Source organism: Muntiacus reevesi, chromosome 1, assembly GCF_963930625.1.
Source record: "Muntiacus reevesi chromosome 1, mMunRee1.1, whole genome shotgun sequence".
NCBI classification, from domain to species: Eukaryota; Metazoa; Chordata; class Mammalia; order Artiodactyla; family Cervidae; genus Muntiacus; species Muntiacus reevesi.
In genome coordinates, this window is record NC_089249.1 from 83,622,869 (window position 1) to 83,641,815 (window position 18,947).

At 43.0% G+C, this 18,947-nt stretch overlaps 2 non-coding genes across 2 annotated transcripts; both read right to left on the bottom strand.

Moving 5' to 3' along the window:
- Positions 1-1,047: 1,047 nt before the first annotated feature.
- TRNAV-AAC (transfer RNA valine (anticodon AAC)) lies at positions 1,048-1,120 on the bottom strand. The gene has a single exon. It is a non-coding gene; the product is annotated as a tRNA-Val (tRNA).
- Positions 1,121-4,600: 3,480 nt separating this feature from the next.
- On the bottom strand, positions 4,601-4,673 carry TRNAV-CAC (transfer RNA valine (anticodon CAC)). The gene has a single exon. It is a non-coding gene; the product is annotated as a tRNA-Val (tRNA).
- Positions 4,674-18,947: the final 14,274 nt, after the last annotated feature.

Below are 18,947 nucleotides of genomic sequence, written 5' to 3' on the forward strand. Positions count from 1 at the left end.
ATCTCTGGTTCCTCTGCCTTTTCTAAAACAAGCTTAAACATCTGGAAGTTCACGGTTCATGTATTGTTGAAGCCTAGCTTGGAGAATCTTGAGCATTACTTTGCTAGTGTGTGAGATAAGTGCAATTGTGTGGTAGTCTGAACCTTCTTTGGCATTTGCCTTTCTTAGGGATTGGAATAAAAACTGACCTTTTCCAGTTCTGTGGTCCCTGCTGAGTTTTCTAAATTTGCTGGCATACTGAGCACAGCACTTTATTTTTGGGGCTCCAAAGTCACTGCAGACGGTAACTGCACCCATGAAATTAAAAGACGCTTGCTCCTTGGAAGAAAAGCCATGACCAACCTAGACAGCATATTAAAAAGCAGAGACATTACTTTGTCAACAAAGGTCTGTCTAGTCAAATATGGCTTTTCCAGTAGTCATGTATGGATGTGAAAGTTGGACTGTAAAGAAAGCTGAGCACTGAAGAATTGATGCTTTTGAACTATGGTGTTGGAGAAGACTCTTGAGAGTCCCTTGGACTGCAAGGAGATCCAACCAGTCCATCCTAAAGGAAATCAGTCCTTAATATTCATTGGAAGGACCGATACTGAAGCTAAAGCTTCAATACTTTGGCCACCTGATGGGAAGAACTGACTCATTGGAAAAGACCCTGATGCTGGAAAAGATTGAAGGCAGGAGGAGAAGGGGATGACAGAGGATGAGATGGTTGGATGACATCACCAACTCAATGGACATGAGTTTGAGTAAGCTCCGGGAGTTGGTGATGAACAGGAAAACCTGGTGTGCTGCAGCCCATGAGGTCGCAAGGAGCTGGACACGACTGAGCAACTGAACTAAACTGAACTGAAAGGTGACCTGAGGTTGGCTTTGTTCTGTGCCCTCCTTGGAGTAACTCATTGTGGCCTGGTGTCTGCAGTGACTCAGAAAAAGGAGGCCTAGTTTGTAGTGCTGAGTAGGCTTTCAGGAAGTCACAGAACTCTTCCTATGATTCTTGCAGGCTTTTTTTATGTTTAAAATGCAAAAAACTTTGGGATAAAGTGAAGCTGTTTCTGCCTGGTTTCGAACCAGGGACCTTTTGCGTGTTAGGCAAACGTGATAACCACTACACTACAGAAACCACATGGTCAAGTAGACCTAGTGACATCCCAGAAAAGTATGTTTGGACACAACTTGCCCTCAAACTTTGAAAGGAAGAGAGCTCTCTGAGCACAGATGATCCCTCAGGTAAGGAGACTGAGGTTCCTGAAAGGCCCTGGTTTAGGGTTCCTTGTTTCCTCCAGAGCGAGGTCCCTGTGAGCATCCCAGCAGTTAGACCTCAGGATCCTGCAAGGAATGCACAGCTTTAGGCCAGAGTACAGCGGTCACCCCTGCTGACTCTCCAGTTCTCAGAAGCTGCAGGAGCCAGGGCAGTTAGATGTCTCTGAGCCCCAGGCAACCCGATGATTGGGTGGGGTGGACAAAATCCCACCTGGCTGCAGACCCACACCTCTGTGGCCCTTTCCACTGCTCCTGCGGTCACTGGGCTTGGCTCTTGGAAATGATTGATGCTTTAATCCTATCTGGAAACAAAGAGCCTTCCCCTCTCCTCTAAAGTGCCTGACCTGCATGCTCCTTTCGCAGCATTGCTTCACTGGCGTCGTCCCGGGCAAAGGGGTTTCTTGAGTTACCGCTGCTATAGCTTATTCTAGTCATCTAGTTTAAATCCAAAACTTTCATCACACTTTCACATTTAGCAGGAAGAACAGCAAAGGCTGACATCTCCAGTCATCTGGCTATTTGAAAATATCAAACATCAGAGAAAGAAATGGCAACGCACTCCAGTATTCTTGCCTGGTGAATCCCATAGGCAGAGACGCCTGGTTGCTACCTTTCATGGAGTCCCAAAGAGTCAGACACCATTTAGCAACTAAACAACAACATATAATAAGATTAATTTTTCATCATTGTGGAAATGATGTTTTAACAATCGATTATCCATGCTACAAATGAAAAAGAAAGCATATCTTACAAAGAACAATGAGTCAGTGGTATTTAGTGGCTCTAATTATGAAACAATATATTAGAGGCAAACACAGAGAGGAGGAAGGCTTTACTGAGTAGGACATGGACCCCTGGAAGAGAGTAAGCCAACTGTACAAAGATTTAAATAAATTTCAGCATGGTAAAAGGCCCCAAAAAGATGTAATACACAACTGGCAGAAAATCACATGTATGAATGAATATGTTGTTTAAGAACAGAGTGCTAGGACATATACAAAACTGTCAAGGAAATAGGCAGTGCATACCAAGAGGTGTGTCATACTTGAAGAACTCTAATAAAGAAAAGGTGTTAGGCCCTTAACTCCCTTGGTCAGAAAATTACAGATACATAACAAATTTTGACCTCAGATGGACTAAAATCTAACCTGGTTAATAGGCTGTACCTTTATCAGTGTGGAAAACAGGAGGCTGTTCATCGCAACCCCTGTAGTGTATCTCCTCTGGTTTGGGGTGGCAATGTGGCATGGTCTGTCCACTCTATAAACGTGTGTGCCTTTTGAAATAGTACTTCTAGATCTAGGAGCTTCATCCCACTGGAATGTATAGACACAAATGTAAAGAAAAGAAAATACTGAACATCAACGCTGGCCGAGTTTCGCTTCCTGGCCTGTATTGAATTCGTTTGCCGACCAGGCCCGGTATAAAGCCGCGGAGGGATCAGGGTGGGTCCTCGTCGGATCTCACGGTTGTGTATTCCTCCCTTATTGTATTTGAGATTCTTCTTGAAGGACAGCTTTTTTTTTTTTTTTTACCTTTTATAATGTCTGAAATGCCTTTTATTTGACCTTTTAAATTATCCAGTTCAACAGGTCATGGAGCGCGAATTTTAACCTTGGACAGCAGAGAGGTAGGCGGCTTTCCCAGAAAACAGGTGTCTGGAGAGGTTTTTGGTTTCACCTCACAGGGCGCAGTTTCTTCTTGCTGAAAGACTTTAATGCAATGTTGTCTGTGTGTCTGTCTGTCTCTGGTTTCCTTTAGAAGTAAAGGGTAACAAGTTTGGGGATGCATTTGCGTTCCCTCCCGCAGGGGGTTTTCTTCTTTTCCTAGTGCGGCGGTCACTGCGTTTTCTTCCGGTCTGAGGTTCAGGGGCTCCGACCCCGAGGGAGGCGCTGGCCGCGTGCGCACCGGCCCCCAGGCCGCGGGGCTCCACCTGGTTCCGCGTGGACTCCGAGTACAATCGAGGGTGCGACCGCGCAGCAGCACCCTCACCAGCGCTGGAGCCTGAGTCCCCAGAGGCGGACTTGAAAGCAGCTTTAGATGGGGACATTTCATGAGCTTTCACCTGCTTTCCTCCCCTCCATGTCCGTTTTCACCTCCCAGGTCCAGTCAGAGGAGCGGATTCGCAGTTGCATCCGGCGCTGCAGTCCAATGTCTACTGGACCAGGGGGCGGTGGTCGTTTCCCGGACGAGGTGGAGGGACAGCGGGTGCCCGAGGAACCACAGACACACGGCTCCCTGCAGCCACAAGGGAAGGCGCGGGGCTCCAATATCGGCGAGAGGAGCGGCTGAGGGACCCGACCCTGCCCCTGCCCATGAGGCCGGGCCCAGAAGAGGGAAGCCGCCCAGCACGGAGCCTAACTGCAGCCCAACCGCCCCCACCATCCTCATTCGAGCTTCAGGGTGAGGGAGCCGAGTGTTCCACTAATTTCCCGCCTTTATCAGGAGAGTCGTTTACACAAATCCAGAGTCTAGAACAAGAGGGCCTGTGTAGCCCAAAGTCCACATGGGCCGAGAAGCAAACACAAAGTCCTAACTGGATGTGGGATCTGAGGAAAGCCCTGCATCAGAGACTGCTCTTGGTCTGAGCGCGAGGAAGTTGGCGTGGTCCAAGGCGGGGACAGGGCAGGTGTCATAGGTCATGGGGAAGAACTGGAATCCAGATTTGGTGAGAGGCTCTGTTTCTGAACCTGTTTCCTTGTGAAGGGAGGCCACTTGGCTCTCAGGCGGTGGTGAGTGGTCCATTTACTCCCTGATCTCTGACCTGACTCCAGGCCCCACCCAGATAATGGCACAGGGACCGGCTGCTTTTCCTCTTGATGAGCTCAATTTGCAGAACCTGACCCTCTTCACCTTTGGGTCATTGGCTCCAGCCTGCGGTGTAGAGTTGAATTCGTTCTCTTTTGTCCAGTTACAGAAATCAGACTGTCCCATCTGTGTGCTGGGGCAAGGGAAAGCTAAGTGTCTTCAGAAGGGATGAACTTCTTGGTTTTCTGAGACATAACAAGTGTCAGCGGGTATAGACGATGTAGGGCCTAGATGAAAAGGTGAGGGGATTTCAGAAGGTAAAGGTATCCTTAAGTCAGCCTTGTCCTGTGCCCTCCTTGAATTCACTGACTGTGGCTTGTTCTGCAACGTGACTCAGGGCAGAGAAAGAAAGGCTGGTTCTAGGGCCAATGGGGCTTTCAGGTGGTAAGGAACTCCTCCCAAGCTTCTTGGGTTAAGGAAAATGCAGGTGCACCCACTGCCACACCTTCCACCTTTCTTTGTAATTTCTTGAATGGGAATCTAAATCTCGGAGGCGGGGGGCGGGGGGGGGAGGGGGATGAGGGAGGAAATCTGTTTCCACCCGGTTTCAAACCGGGGACCTTTCGCGTGTGAGGCGAACGTGATAACCACTACACTACAGAAACGAGGTCCGCGTTGGAGTTTGACCCTATGTCCACCGAAATCTCAGGTTCTGCCGGCACTCTCTTGGTCACCAGTCCTTCAAACTGAAGAATGAACCTGGAACCACCAATGATCTCTCTGGCGAGGAGACCTCGGCTCCCAAGAGCCCCTGTTTTAGGGCTCCTTCCCTCCCCAGAAACCAGGACCCTCGGACCCCACAGTCTGGCTTCCCATCCCACACCCAGCGCAGTCCCCAGTCCCACTGCTTTGCCTCTGCGGAGGCATCCGCTCCGGGAACCACGGGAGCTGGGATGGGTGGGGGTGGGGGGTATCTTCGTTTAAGACCCAGGCGACCCCGTCGCCCAGCAGTGTAGACCGCTCTCTCCCGCGCTGCGGACCCGCCCCAGGTGGCCCTTTCCGCCGCCCAGGCGTCGGCACTCTCGCTCTCCGAAACGATCGATGAATCCACCAAGGAGCCGTAGGGCTTGTTGCCCTGGCCCGCCCTCTGCTCCGAAGCGCCTGACCCCGCGGTCAACTTCTCCGCTGCGCTTCCCCGATATCCTCCCGGCCGAGTCCTGGGGGTGGGGCTGTGGGCGCCCCCAGTCCTGCTGCTGTGGTGTATGCTAATCTACTAAACAACATAAACATTAAGGTGCTATTATGCTAAACAACAAGTCCAACTTCATCACGCTGTCACCTTTTAGCAGGTACTGTAACAAAGGCTGTGTTTTAGGGCATTTGGCCCTTTGACAGTATCGAACATCAACGGCTGGCCGATCAAATTTTCTTGGCCTGCGGTGAATTCAGTTGAAGATCTAGCCATCAGAACCTGCCTGAAGATCCTGAAAGATGCTGAGATTCTTTTTAAAAGGGCAGTTTAATTCCAACTACTAGAACACCCCAAACTTCTTTTTATTTGCCTGCTTAATTTTCCTGCTTAACAAGTCATGGAGTTGGAATTTTAACCGCGAAGTAGAGACAGTTCTCAGAGAAAAGTTGTTTTTCAGTTGCTAAGTCATGTCTGAAAGTAGTATCTGAAAAGTTTCCACCTTTGTCTCACCACAGAAAGACCAAAGGAAGAAAGCACTTCTTTTGTTGAAAGATACTGTTTCCTCTTCCTAAGGACTTTTTGACATAAAGTTAAAATAAAAGCTGAGGGGATATTCTTTTTTCCCCATCAGTTGCTTTTCTTTCCTTCTTTTCAAAAATACGGGTCTTTATTTGTCTACTTTCTTTTGTTTTAATGGCTGCGCTTTGTTTTCATTGCTTTGCTGGGTCTTGGTAGTAGTGTGCAGCCCCGGCAACACTGTGGAATCTTCCAGGATTAGGGATCAAACCTGTATTGCATGCATTGGCAGCTGGATTCTTTTTTTTTTTTTTTTTTTTGGCAGCTGGATTCTTAACTACTGGACCACCAGAGAAGTCCTCAGCAGTTAACCTTTTCTTTGTTCAATGATTTCCTCCATTGTTCACACTCACAGTTCACCACTGCCCCCACAAGACCAGACTAGGCTGTTTTTTGGACATCCTGTTGCCAAGGTCGACCTTGTTCTCCTCTGGCTTAGTTTTCCAAACTGTAAACGGGGACAGGAATTGACTCAGCCACACCAGCAACTGGGATGACAGTTCCAGGTGAGGCAGACATCCTGACAGCTCTCATCAGGAAATTTCATTACACTTTCCCCTCTTTCTTTCCCTCTTTGACCTATCTCCCTGCTCCCCCACCTCCTCAGAGGACAGAATTCTTCCTCCTCCTGCCTTGGAGGACCCTTTGGGGGTCCCTTCTAGGCAGCATAAAGGAAGTGGTTGCCCTTTCCTCTATAGGGGTGAAAGGGCCAAGGGCATCAAGGGAATCACAGGCTCACTTTTTAGACCCATGGGCACCTGTGCCTCAGGGGATCCTGGAAAACCCCCAAAAGCACTGCCTGAAGCTTCTCTGCAGGTGAAACAGGGATGTGCAGGGTTCCTCAGTTAGAGGAGCAGCCCAAACAGTCCTCACAGGTTTCCCTGGCTTCAGGGACAGGCCAGGAAAAAGCTGAAGTTGAGGACAGAGACAGAGAAAAGATACAAAGACAGGCTAACCCCATCATCCTGAGAGTTTCTGGAACCTAAGGTCTTGAGGGAGTTGAGGATCAAGTGTTAAGTTGGTCTTCCCACTTTTATCAGATCTCATTTAGAGAACAGGAAAGGGTAGGATTGTGAAGAGCAAAGTCCAGACTTAACCAACAAGAAAACACATATTCTTGACAAATTAGACATGGGATTTGAGTAAAACATTGGGGTCAAAGATCAGGGCTTCCCTGATGGCTCAGATGATAAAGTATCTGCCCACAATGCGGGAGACCTGGGTTTGATACCTGGGTTGGGAAGATCCCCATAGCAACCCACTCCAGTACTCTTGCCTGGGAAATCCCATGGATGGAGGAGCCTGGTAGGCTACAGACCATGGAGTCACAAAGAGTCGGACATGACTGAGCGACTTCACTTTCTTTACTTTTCTTGGGGTCAAAAAGAACTCTATGTGGGATTTTTAACTCTAAGTATTGGAAGCATGGGAACAAAGAATTCCAACTAAGATAGAAACAGTAGGTGCAAAAGGTTGTTTTGTTTGTTTGTTTGTTTTATTTCTGAGGGGGAAACATCCGAAGTTCTTTTCTGGGCCCCTAGGCTCTAATTTTTTAAAAGAGATTTCCATCCACCCTGTCTCCATTCCCACATGAATCCCAGTCCTCCTCTTGTTGATTCTGGAATCTCGCTGCAGAATGTGGAGAGTCCTTATTAGTAATGCCATGGCCAGGGCCTTTCAGCTAGATCACTAACTTTCACCAATCTTCTGCCAACTTCCTCTTCTCATCAGGAAACACCCCGTAACCTCCTGTAAGAACCCTTAGGCTTTCAAACAAAGCATGGCCCAGGGCTAAGCTCACACACCTCAGGGTCACCTCCTACACAAGGACCTGTGACGTCTAAGGGGGTGGGGGGGGTTGACACATGCTTGAAAAATACTGCAGACCTCTGAATAGAGCTTGTCCAGCACTGGGAAAGGAGTGGCCCCCTTTCAGTATGACTTTGTGGGTACTAGGAAGGAATTCCTCTCTACTAAATACCTCTCCCACCTGATTTATGACTGAACATCTATAAGAGATGCAAAGACCTCCCTATGCACCTCAGGGTGAAAGGGGAAGCAAAAATGAAGGTGCTTTTGTAAGGGAATGGACTTTGTAACAAAAAGTATGTATTTATATCCATCACTGGAAAAAAGACAAAACCCTGACATCGTTATATCATTATGAAAAACTCAGTTAATAGTGGGCATATTAAGATAGTCTTTTTCTCTCTAGAGAAAGTAAAATGTATTGAGGGGGGGATGGACACTCGTGCTTAAACTCAGGAACCATGACAAGTGGACCTCAAATATGAGCAAGAGGGCCAATAAACTTGGACAACTAGATGAGCCTAAGGGGCACTGTTCTGGAACTGTAATTAGCAAGAACATTTTAGAAAAGCTAAGATACTTCATCTTAAATAAGGAATTATATTATGTACATGTGCTTGCTGAAGGGTGGCAAAGAAGTTGCCATGATCCCTTCACTCTCTGCACTCTGGTTTACCCAGGGTTCCTCAGCTTGCATACATGCCAGTGGGGGCCAGAGAGACAGAGGTGAGGTGTGGACCAGGGAGAATGCAAATGAACAGACACACCAGGGACATAAAACTTGGTCCCAGGAATGTGTTCAGCCTAATTACTTTTTCAATGTTAGTTCTTAGGGTCTGCCTGCAGAGATGATCTCAATTAGCCTAGACAGAGGTGGTGAGCAGGTAGAAGGTACCAGAGCTTTATTATTCAGTCTTCTGGTTGTCGGGGGTTATTCTCTTTGTATTGGGAGTACTCACTGGCTCAGTCTACATCAGAGTTGGTGTCCTGCACATCATACACAGAGGCATTGCTGCTGGAAGACTGGTGGGAGTCATGGCGACTGGAATGGCCAGATACTTTTCGTCTAGTGAGTCCTCCAGGACTCCATTCACTTCTTCCTCCTGGACCCCCATGCTGAGCCTGAGTGGGGGATGGAGAAGGAGGCAAATAAGACAGGAGATGAAAATAAGGCAACCAGCTTCAACCTGACAGCTGGTGCTCATCTGAAGCCCATGGAAGGGACACCAGAAACCAAAGCGACCATCCTTTCAGAGAGAAAGCATAGGATCCATTTCTGATAGGTGTTTCAGTGCGCCTAGAGTTGGGGTAGGAGAGACAGCAGTAGGTGTTCCACATAGTGAACTCATAATGTGGATGAGGAAGTAGACTCAATGACTTCTCTAAAATACACTCTGACACACAGGACACTCAGAGACCTAAATACTGGCTTTAAAGTGCTGTGGACAAATGTGTGGGTGTGTGTTAGTTGCGCAGTCATGTCCTTCTCATTGTGACCCCTTGACCAGGCTCCTCTGTCTGTGGGATTCTCTAGGCAAGAATACTGGAGTGGGTTGCCATTTCCTTCTCCTGGGGAGGGAGATTTCCAAACCCAGGGATTAAACCCAACTGTCTCGTATAATAGGCAGATTCTTTACCTTCTGAACCACCAGGGAAGCCCAAAATAAAAAGACCGTGATGCATTGGCCAGGAATCAAACCCACGTCTCCCACATGGGAGGCGAGAATTCTACCACTGAACCACCAATGCCCCTATAAATATTGGCTTTAAAATGCTATAGACAAATTTATGTAATAGTATATGAAGGGTTCCACTGAATAGTGTCTCCTCAGGCAATGTAACCTCCTAGGGCTCTTGTAGCTTTTAGATCTCTCTCTCTCTCTCTGAATATTTGATATGATTTATTTATTTTTCAAGGTATTTCTGGCTATAATCACCTGTCAACATATCTCAAGACAACTGCGCAGAAACCAGATAGACATCTCACTTCAGTTTTTAATAATACAGATTTTTAGAAACTAGAGGCCATGGATCTCTGGTTGGTTTACTTTTAGGTCAGAATGACTCTAGTTCAGGGGTCCCCAACCAGAGGGCCACAGATCAGTATTGGTCCATGGCCTGTTAGGAACTGGGCCAACAGCTGGAGGTGAGTGTCTGGCAAGGAAGCAAAATGAGAGATTCATGTGTGCTGCAACTAAGACCCTACACAGCCAAATAAATAAACATTTTTTGAAAATGTCATTTCTCCTTAAACTTTTCATAGATTTAATGCAATGCCACTCAGCATCCCAACAGGCTTTATTATAGATAATGACAAGCTCACTGTAAAATCTATATGGAAAAACAAAAAACCTTGTTTTAGAGAGAACTACAAAATGATGATCCATAAGTTGGACTTCATCAAAAATAAGAAATTCTTTGCTCTGAAAGAGAATTAAAACAATGAAAAAATAAGCCACAGGTTGAGAGAAAATACTGACAAATCAAACATCTGTTATAGGACTTGTATCCAGAAATACAAAGAACTCACAAGACTCAATAATAAGAAGATAAGCAACTAAACTTTAAAATGGACAAAATAGTTGGACACTTACTTTTCCAAAGATGTATGGATGGTCAATAGACATAAGAAAAGGTCTTCAAAATCTTTAGTCACTAGGCAAATTTATTAAAATCACAACAATAGGCAACCACACACCTGTTAAAAGACAAAAAGTCAAAGAGCAACAACCTGAAAATGTCAAGACCTGGCGTTGGGGAACAGCCGGAACTCTGACCATCACTCCAGGGAATGTGAAATGGTTTCACCACATTGGAAAACAGCTTGGCAGTTTCCTTTAAGTTAAACATACACTCACCATATGACCCAGCAATCCCACTCCAAGATATTTATCCAAGCAAAGTGAAGTGAAAATGTATTTTCACACAAAAATCTGTATGTGAATATTAATAGCTATTACTCATAATTGCCTCCAACTGAAAACAATCTAAATGCCCCATCAGTGGATGAATGAATTAACAAAAAGTGGTACATCTCTATCATGGAATAGCACTCAACAATAAAAAGGAACAAACTACTGATACATTCTGGAGATTAAAAAAAAAAAAAAATCTAAAGGGGCAGAAAACAGACCTAGTGGTTGCCAGGTACTTGGTTTGGAGGAAATGGTTAACTACAAAGAGGCACAATGGAATTTTTAGGAGTAATGGAGCTGTTCTATATCTTGATTGTGGTGGTACACTTACCACATTTTTCAACGCTTACAGAACTAATACTACAGTGGTCATTTTATTAGATATCAATTATTCTTAAAATCAAAAAGTGATTGGATGGCTGCTGCCTCCTGCCCCAGAGCCCATGATAACAGAGGCTGTTGTAACAATGTGACCTTCATCCCTGTGTATTCTCCACTGTACTCACCAGTCCTGACATTGTCATGGTTCCCAGAATATGAAGTGAGAATCAGGTATACAGTAAGCACATAACAGACCTCTTATTTTAAAATTATAACTCAAATGTCTGATAGTAAGGTGCTGATTCCAAAGGCATTCACTTCAAAGACAGCTATCTCAAAGAATCACATGGACAGCTACATAACAGATGGTGAGGCACGCTGTCCCAACTCTGAAGTTTCTCTTGTTTTAGAGATCCCTGGCTGATTTAAATAACTGTTGTTTGACCACTTCTTTTTCTTTCCGACACTTTAATTCCCTCTTTTCTGTTTTCAATTCACCAATAAAGAGTGAATCTATGAAACCCTAGGTACCCCATCGTCAACCCAAGGTAGGCAGAACCACTAGCCCGGGCTCTCTGCCTCTTGACCCTGACCTCACTGGGTGGCCCTGGGTGAGCCAAGCATCCTTCTGGAAGTGTGAGTGATATAACTTTTTCAAAGTGTTTTTCAAAGTTCCCTGACGGTTGTTGCTGAGGTTTATCTTACAATCATAATAAGAACCAAAAGGGTCGGTCCAGCCACAACTTTGGCTAAAAGGGAAATGTCTATGGAGGCTTGCCTCAGACCCAGGGGAGGACCCCCCAGGTATTTCTAGCTGATAGTATTACTGTCCTTTGGCTGAGACCAGCACAAAACAGGACACCCAGCTACTACGTCACTCTAGAAATCATGGAGGCGAAGAGTCTCATATGAGGCTAGAACCTCAGGAGGAGCTAAGGGTCCTCAGAGCCCGTAAGACAACTTACCAATGGTCAGTTTGCTGGCAAGTCTCTCTACCAGCTGGTTTCCTTGGGCCAGGAGCTCACAGAATTTCTGTCTCTGGAAGTAGGTAGGCCATGTCAGTGCTCCCGACAAGACTCTCAAAAATCTTGACTGTGTTCTTTGCAAGCTGCGTGAATAGATAACAGACACCTTTCCCTTCCTGTATCTTCTGGAGTTTCAGCTTCAGCATCAGTCTTTCCAGTGAATATTCAGGACTGATTTCTCAAAAGGAATTGCCCAGGATGAATATTTGCACAGGTTGTGTGACTTGCCTATAACAGAGGGAAAGAGGAAATAGCAGTGGATTTCATTCTTTCTTTCTTTTTTATTAGTTTCACTTTAAAAAGAAACCCCTTTAGTTCTTCACTTCAGCCCACATTCATTTCAATACCATATGCATCATCAAGCATTATGCAGACATTGCAGGGGCATGGGGGGAAGCCAGGTACAGAGTGTTGGACAGGTATATCTGGTATTAACTGAAAGAATGAAAAGAAAAATCAGTGAAAGGGTCAAGGTGAAGAGCATTCATTTGAATGATATGAAGATAAGCCATAATTATAAGCCTTTAAGAGTAATTAAAATTCTGAGTATCAATTGTATTACTCTATGTGGAATTTCACAGTTTTCTAATTATTTTTTAAAATATTTATTTATTTATTTGGCTGTACCAGGTCTTGGTTGCAGCATGCAGGATCTAATTCCCTAACCAGGGATCAAACCTGGGTCCCTGCATTGAGAGAACTGAATCTTAACAACTGGACCACCAGGGAAGTCCCCCAAGTTTTCTAATTATTATACAAATATTTCTCATAGATTTCCAACTAGACTGTGAGCTTTGTGAGGCTAGAGACAGTGCTGTAGGACCCAACATACAGTAGACAATAAAGCATACACACCAGAATAGGCAGTTAGTTAATTCTTAGAACCACATAATCCTAATGCTAGACTAGACATTGATGGTCATCTACTCCATGTGATGTCTGAATCTCCTCATTACTAAGTGACCTTCTACAAACTGTCTTTCAAACTCTGTTCCTTCAAACTCCTATAGAGTTCCTATAAAGTGTCAGAGGAGGTGAAGGCAGAGATTAGGGAGAAATAGGGTCTCCAGACCTAGGCCTCCTTCCATCAAGTATCTCCACTTTAGGGCTCTGACACATTTGGGCTTCTCAGATTTCATGTTAACCAAGGTTAAAAGGCATCTTGAATGCTGCGATCTACCTTATATTTGAAACTCTCTAAGGTAGGGCCATGCTGGACCTTTGTACTCTTCACACTCTGGGTAAAGAGAAATGCTGTCTCAGGGAAGCTGGCCCTGCTGCTGTGGTCCAGCCTTCGAGGGAGAAGGAGGGGCCACTCCAGGACAGATGTCACCTGGGTACCAGGCTCTATGCAGGGATTCCCACGTCTGATTTATTAGCCTCCCAGCTACAATCATTTGATTCCTCCCAAGTTAGAGCTGAGGAGGGAGAACATCAAAGAAGGTAAAATAACTTTCTCAAGATGATTCACCTGGAATGAAGCAAAGTCAGAGTTCAGATACGCTGAGTTGTGGCCCCAAATCTTGAGCCGCTTTACCAAGTCTTGCAGCCTCTTAAGGAAAATATGAACCTGGGAGTAGGAATTCCCTGTGTGTTTGGGAAGGCTCCAAGGACTGTAGAGCTGACAGTTCTCCCATGGTAAGAGTTGCAGTAATCCCCCTAATATTTCAAATATTTTAAAATTTATCTGGACTCAACTGTGTAAAAAGGTACATGAAGAGAAAAATATCTGAAAGATATATGCTCAAATGCTAAGGGTGTTGTGTTAAGTTGGAGGGAGAACTAATACACAGTGTTTGCCAAGGCCCTGTTGTAGTAGATTCTAGAGATTTACCTTGCAATCATCACCACTCCCTGAGGAGGTATATACTAATCTTATTACCATTACAATGAGGAAATGGAGAAGATAAACAACTTGGGCTTGAACCCAGGAAGTCTGGTCCCAGGGCACATGCTCTTAATCTTTGCACTGTTACTTTTACATGAAAATGTTGGGTGATATCTTTCTTCTTCTACAGTTAAAAAAAACAACAACTGTATTTATGATTATAATAAATGACTAAAAAAAAAAAACACTTTCCATTCCCATATTTCGAAACTCTTCTTTTCACTTTTGTGATAACTAGGCTTTAATTTTTACTTTTTAGTCCATATCAGTAAGTTGGATAGCAAATTTTATCCCCCATTGGTTTATTGAAAAATAATGGTAGATATTTGATAACAAACTCAATTTCAGTGTCAGTAAGAATTGTCCCTTATATCCCTGTCCCTCTGGTGCCCTCACTCCCATGTTCTTTAGTCACTTTAATTCCAACACTCCCCTAATTGTGAACAGGTTTGAGATGTTCCAGTGGATTTCCAAAAGGAAAGACTGACTTTGGAGCAGGAAGCGGTAGCCTTTGCACTGACCTGGCCTGTTACCAGGCCTCATTCTCATTTTGGCCCTGTGTCTCAAAGTCCAGATCCTGGAGTTACTTTCTGTCTGCAAATCATATTCAGGGAAAGATAACAAAGGGGTGTTACGGATTCTCTAATTTCCTGGAAATAACCTCAATCTTACAAGAGTGTCAGGAATAGCTTCTTTAAACATATATGGGGAAAGGATCTTGCTGCCAACATCAGGACTTCCCTCTATGTGTGTTTTTGATGTTCTCCTCTCTAGATATCTGTGGTTTAGTTGGGAACAGACAGCTTTAAGCTCCTATAAGGTAGGCAGGATATTCTATCACTTCACTCACCCCTCATGCAGCTAGCACAGGGCTTTGCAAATGGATGAGCTGCAAAAATTTGAATTAATCCTAAGACATTTAAGCTAACAACGATATTATGTGTTTATAGAATCTGAAATGTATTCCTGGGAGAGAAAATAAAGTTTAGTGCCTGAATGAGATCTTAGCCTCTATTCCTCCTACACTTTCATGGCAAACTTTACTCCTTTATGCCTCAGCATCCTCTGCAAAGTGAGGGTAAACTACCTGTTTCTACCTTTTTAGGAGTGTAGTAAGGATGAGATTTGGAGAAGGCAATGGCACCCCACTCCAGTACTCTTGCCTGGAAAATCCCATGGACGGAGCAGCCTGGTAGGCTGCAGTCCACGGGGTCTCGAAGAGTCGGACATGACTGAACGACTTCACTTACACTTTTCACTTTTATGCATTGGAGAAGGAAATGGCAACCCACTCCAGTGCTCTTGCCTAGAGAATCCCAGGGATGGGGTCTCACAGAGTCGGACACGACTGAAGTGACTTAGCAGCAGCAAGGATGAGATTATTTTGATGAAGGAGGGAAAAGAAGTATGGAGCTTGTTTAGTTTCTAGGGGAAAAGATGGACAATCATTTATCACCATGGTGACTGTGACCCCAAGGACTTAACTGTATTTCTGCAATTGGTTGGCAAGGGAGTAAGCAGTAGCTTGGGACATGGGGAATTTCTCTGTGACGTCTCAAAAGTTCTGTTTGCTTTTTTCCAGCTGGGAGTGCAAGTACTTGTTGGTTTCCAGGATGTCCATTTCAGGAACTCCTGAAAGAGACCTAGGAATCCATGTTTTGCTGGGATGAAATCTTTATTCCATCTTTTAAGACTAGGACAGTAAATTACGATTTATGTGCCTCAAATTTTTCACTTTAAATAAGAGATCAATGATTAGTATTTGCTCTATCAATTATGTTATTAGAGAAACTATCATCATAGTCATTCTCTGCATAATTTTTGATAAAGGCATTTCTTCATGGTTTGTGTATTATTTGGTTTCATGATTATGAATTTGCTGCAGCCATCATTATTGTACACTTACCACTGACCACTAGTGCAGGTATTTCCATAGCCTAGAGAATGAGATAGTTAGATAGCATCATTGACTCAAAGTACATGAGTCTGAGCAAATTCTGGGAGATAGTGAAGGGCAGGGGATCCTGGCATGCTGCAGTCCACGGGGTAGCAAACAGTTGGACATGACTCAGTGACTGAACAAAACCAAGTCAGCTGGTAGTGTAGTTACTACATTTATTGTTTATATACTTTTATTGTTGGTAAATCCTGCAAATTTTCCTTCTATAGAAGTGGGATTGAATCATATTTCAATTTGTTTTCTAATCTTTCAGTGTCCCTTTCTTCATTTACTTGCCAACACAATGGTCTTTCTCTATATCTCTATGATATTCTAACTAATAAAGGGAACAGTGCCCTCCTGACACATCTAAGGGGAAGGACAGCAGACGGACACTGTGGACATTACACAGACATATTCTATATTGGAAAATTAAACATTCAACATTTTTAAAGTCCTCCAATAACTGTGTAATTACTTTCTCTGATAACCTAGGCAAGTAGGTCCAGAGAAGACTGGTCAGAATGACTTCTTTGACAACTTTCTATCAAACAGTTTATCCAAGGAGAAAAATCCCTCGCTGACCCCAGACATTTTTTTTTTCTCCCCTTTCCTCTTTTATTTACACTCGGGCTTGATGAAAATAATCTAATGCCTATCCTCCTTCCTATAAAATGGGGGATTGGCATGTGAATTTGTCTATTATTCCTTTTTCCCCCCCACTATGTCCATAAAATTAGCACATCACCAGAGTCAGTAGAATCCTGCCCCCGACAGGCTCCTCCTTCAGACCTGGACCCCTGGGTCTAGTGGCTCATGTTTACTCTGTTCTACTGTTGAACCCCATGAGCAAAATTGAGCTCTTTGGCTTTTACATACTATGTGTGTTTATTGGACAAGTCTTTTTTATTCCTCTCATTTGTGCATTGTTACTTTCTCCCATCACTGTGGGATTCTGCTTATAGTTTTAATAAGTGAACTTCTGGGGATCATCCATGTTGAGTGTGGTTGACAGGAATCCATTCCCTGTGAGGTAGAAGTTGACAGCTAAACTGGGTTGTGAGTCTTTTTCAATTGCTGCTTGTCCTGAGGATTCCGGTATTTCATTAGTATGAAATAGTAACACCATAGCAGGGAGAAGGTGTACACCTCTTGTCTTTCCACAATTTGGTAAAAACCATATGAGTTCAATCAATAGTGGTCAATAACTGCAAAATGGGAATATCTAAAATAAAGATGATCTTAATATACAATGTTCCCTCCACAAATAAATAGCTACCCTTAAAAAGAATTAGTACAGGAAGAATACTGTTGCATCAGCTCTCTTTCATTGGTATACTCAAGTTCCTAAATAACTGCAAAAATCAAATAAATGACCTTTAAGGATTGTTTAAATCAGACTGTACAACGCAGAAGAAAAGCCATTTATATCTTTACAAAAAAGCTGAAGTCAGCAATATGAGCACTCTGATAACTACTAATCAAGATTGGATACTCCCAGAACTGTAAGCAAGTTCAGTCCTTAACAAAAATGGATGAAAAGCAATGACTTCATGCACAGATTCATACACTGGAGACTTGTAAGTGTATCACAGAATTACTCTGGTTTTCAACAATGAGTGTCCTTCAACAGTAAGCAATCATGTTGTTTAATTATTTCATTTTGTTTCCCTCTCTGGCAAGTGCTTTTATTAGATATCATTACCTCTGCTTCATCTTAAATAGTGCCCACTAGTTTGATGGAATTTTGCCCTTTTAAATAGATTTTCTCAGAAACAAATCTATATACTTTCTCTTCCTCTGGAAAGAAGAGACAAATTAGGTGTCTAAAAATTTAGAGGAGCTACTGCCCCAATTAGTTTAGGGAAAGTAATAATCATTTACATAATTTAAAATAAGAAAATTAAGAATTTCTAGAGAAAGGGGTTTATACTTACATTTAAATGCTGTATTTCCTGAAGTAAAAATATGTTGCTGAATTCCTAACATGAGAAAATAAAAGATTTAGCTATAGATTCAATTGATGTTCTTGATTAGTTAGCACACAAAAAAAAAAGAAGAAGAAATGAAATTGATTACAGGTACATCTTAATACATTTTAAAAATTAAATAATTTAAACATTTTATGTTTGAGGTGACTCAGAAAAGTTAGATGCTTTAATAATTTTGGTCTAAAAGTGACTATATATTTTCTTTCAGATTTTCTTATAAAGTGGAAAATAATAACAGCTTAGTACTCCACTCTATACAAGTCTTGGGTTTATATTGACTTGAAAATCCTAATTAAATTGCACTTCCTAAATTTCCTATACTGGTTGTACTGGTAAAACTGGCAAATGTTACATCCAATAAATATTCAATTGTATAAAGTTTTAAATGTATGTGTTCAAATATATTAAATATACTAGATAGATAATATCTTTAAATGGGAATTAACACTTATAATTCTAGAAACCAGAGTACTCAACTATTCCACTTAACAATTTTTGGTAAATATTTTTAGGTGTCATCTAATATATGATTCTGAAAAGTGATTTCAACATTCTCATGTCCCAACTTGTGCAGCTTAATTTACAATGCCAAGGTCTAGAGTTCACTTGAAGTGTTTGATTAATATTTAATTGATTTAAGTAATGCATAATCTTTCATTGCCAGAAAAGCTCTCTCTCCCCCACTTTCTCTTTCCTCTTTGCCCTAATTTCCTGATAGATTTTGGTTGACAACAGAAATATCACTTTAGCTGGAGAATGCTGTTGTTTTCTGAGTTCACATACCTTTCTGTATTTTATAGTTATGTGCCTGATCTATGAGTATTCTAATGTGTTCCTCTGACAAAAGTTTCAGCATAGTGGTTTGTTTTTCTCAGGGCTCTGATATTTCAGAGTCATAACCTTAATTTGGAGCACTGCACAGCTTCTCAAACCTTTCAAAGCACCACATTATTTATTATACATTCATTTTTTGCATGAAACTTGCCTTTTTTCACAGCAATCACTGAAATCTAGCTTCACAAAGAAATTATATCATTGAAGAGAATATAGCATAACCTAAGGTCAGTGAAGTTTACTGAATTTAAATTACATCTCAAGAAATCTGACTTTAAAAAGATAAAAGTAGAAAAGGACTGACTGTCCCAAATATTGGCAAGATGGAGAACACTGGAAATTCTCTTCCATTTCTGAAGAATATAAATAAACTTAACAATGTTGGAAAAAATTTTGCAACACCAGTTAGAGGTCATGCATACACAGTTACATTCTTGGCCCAGAAATTC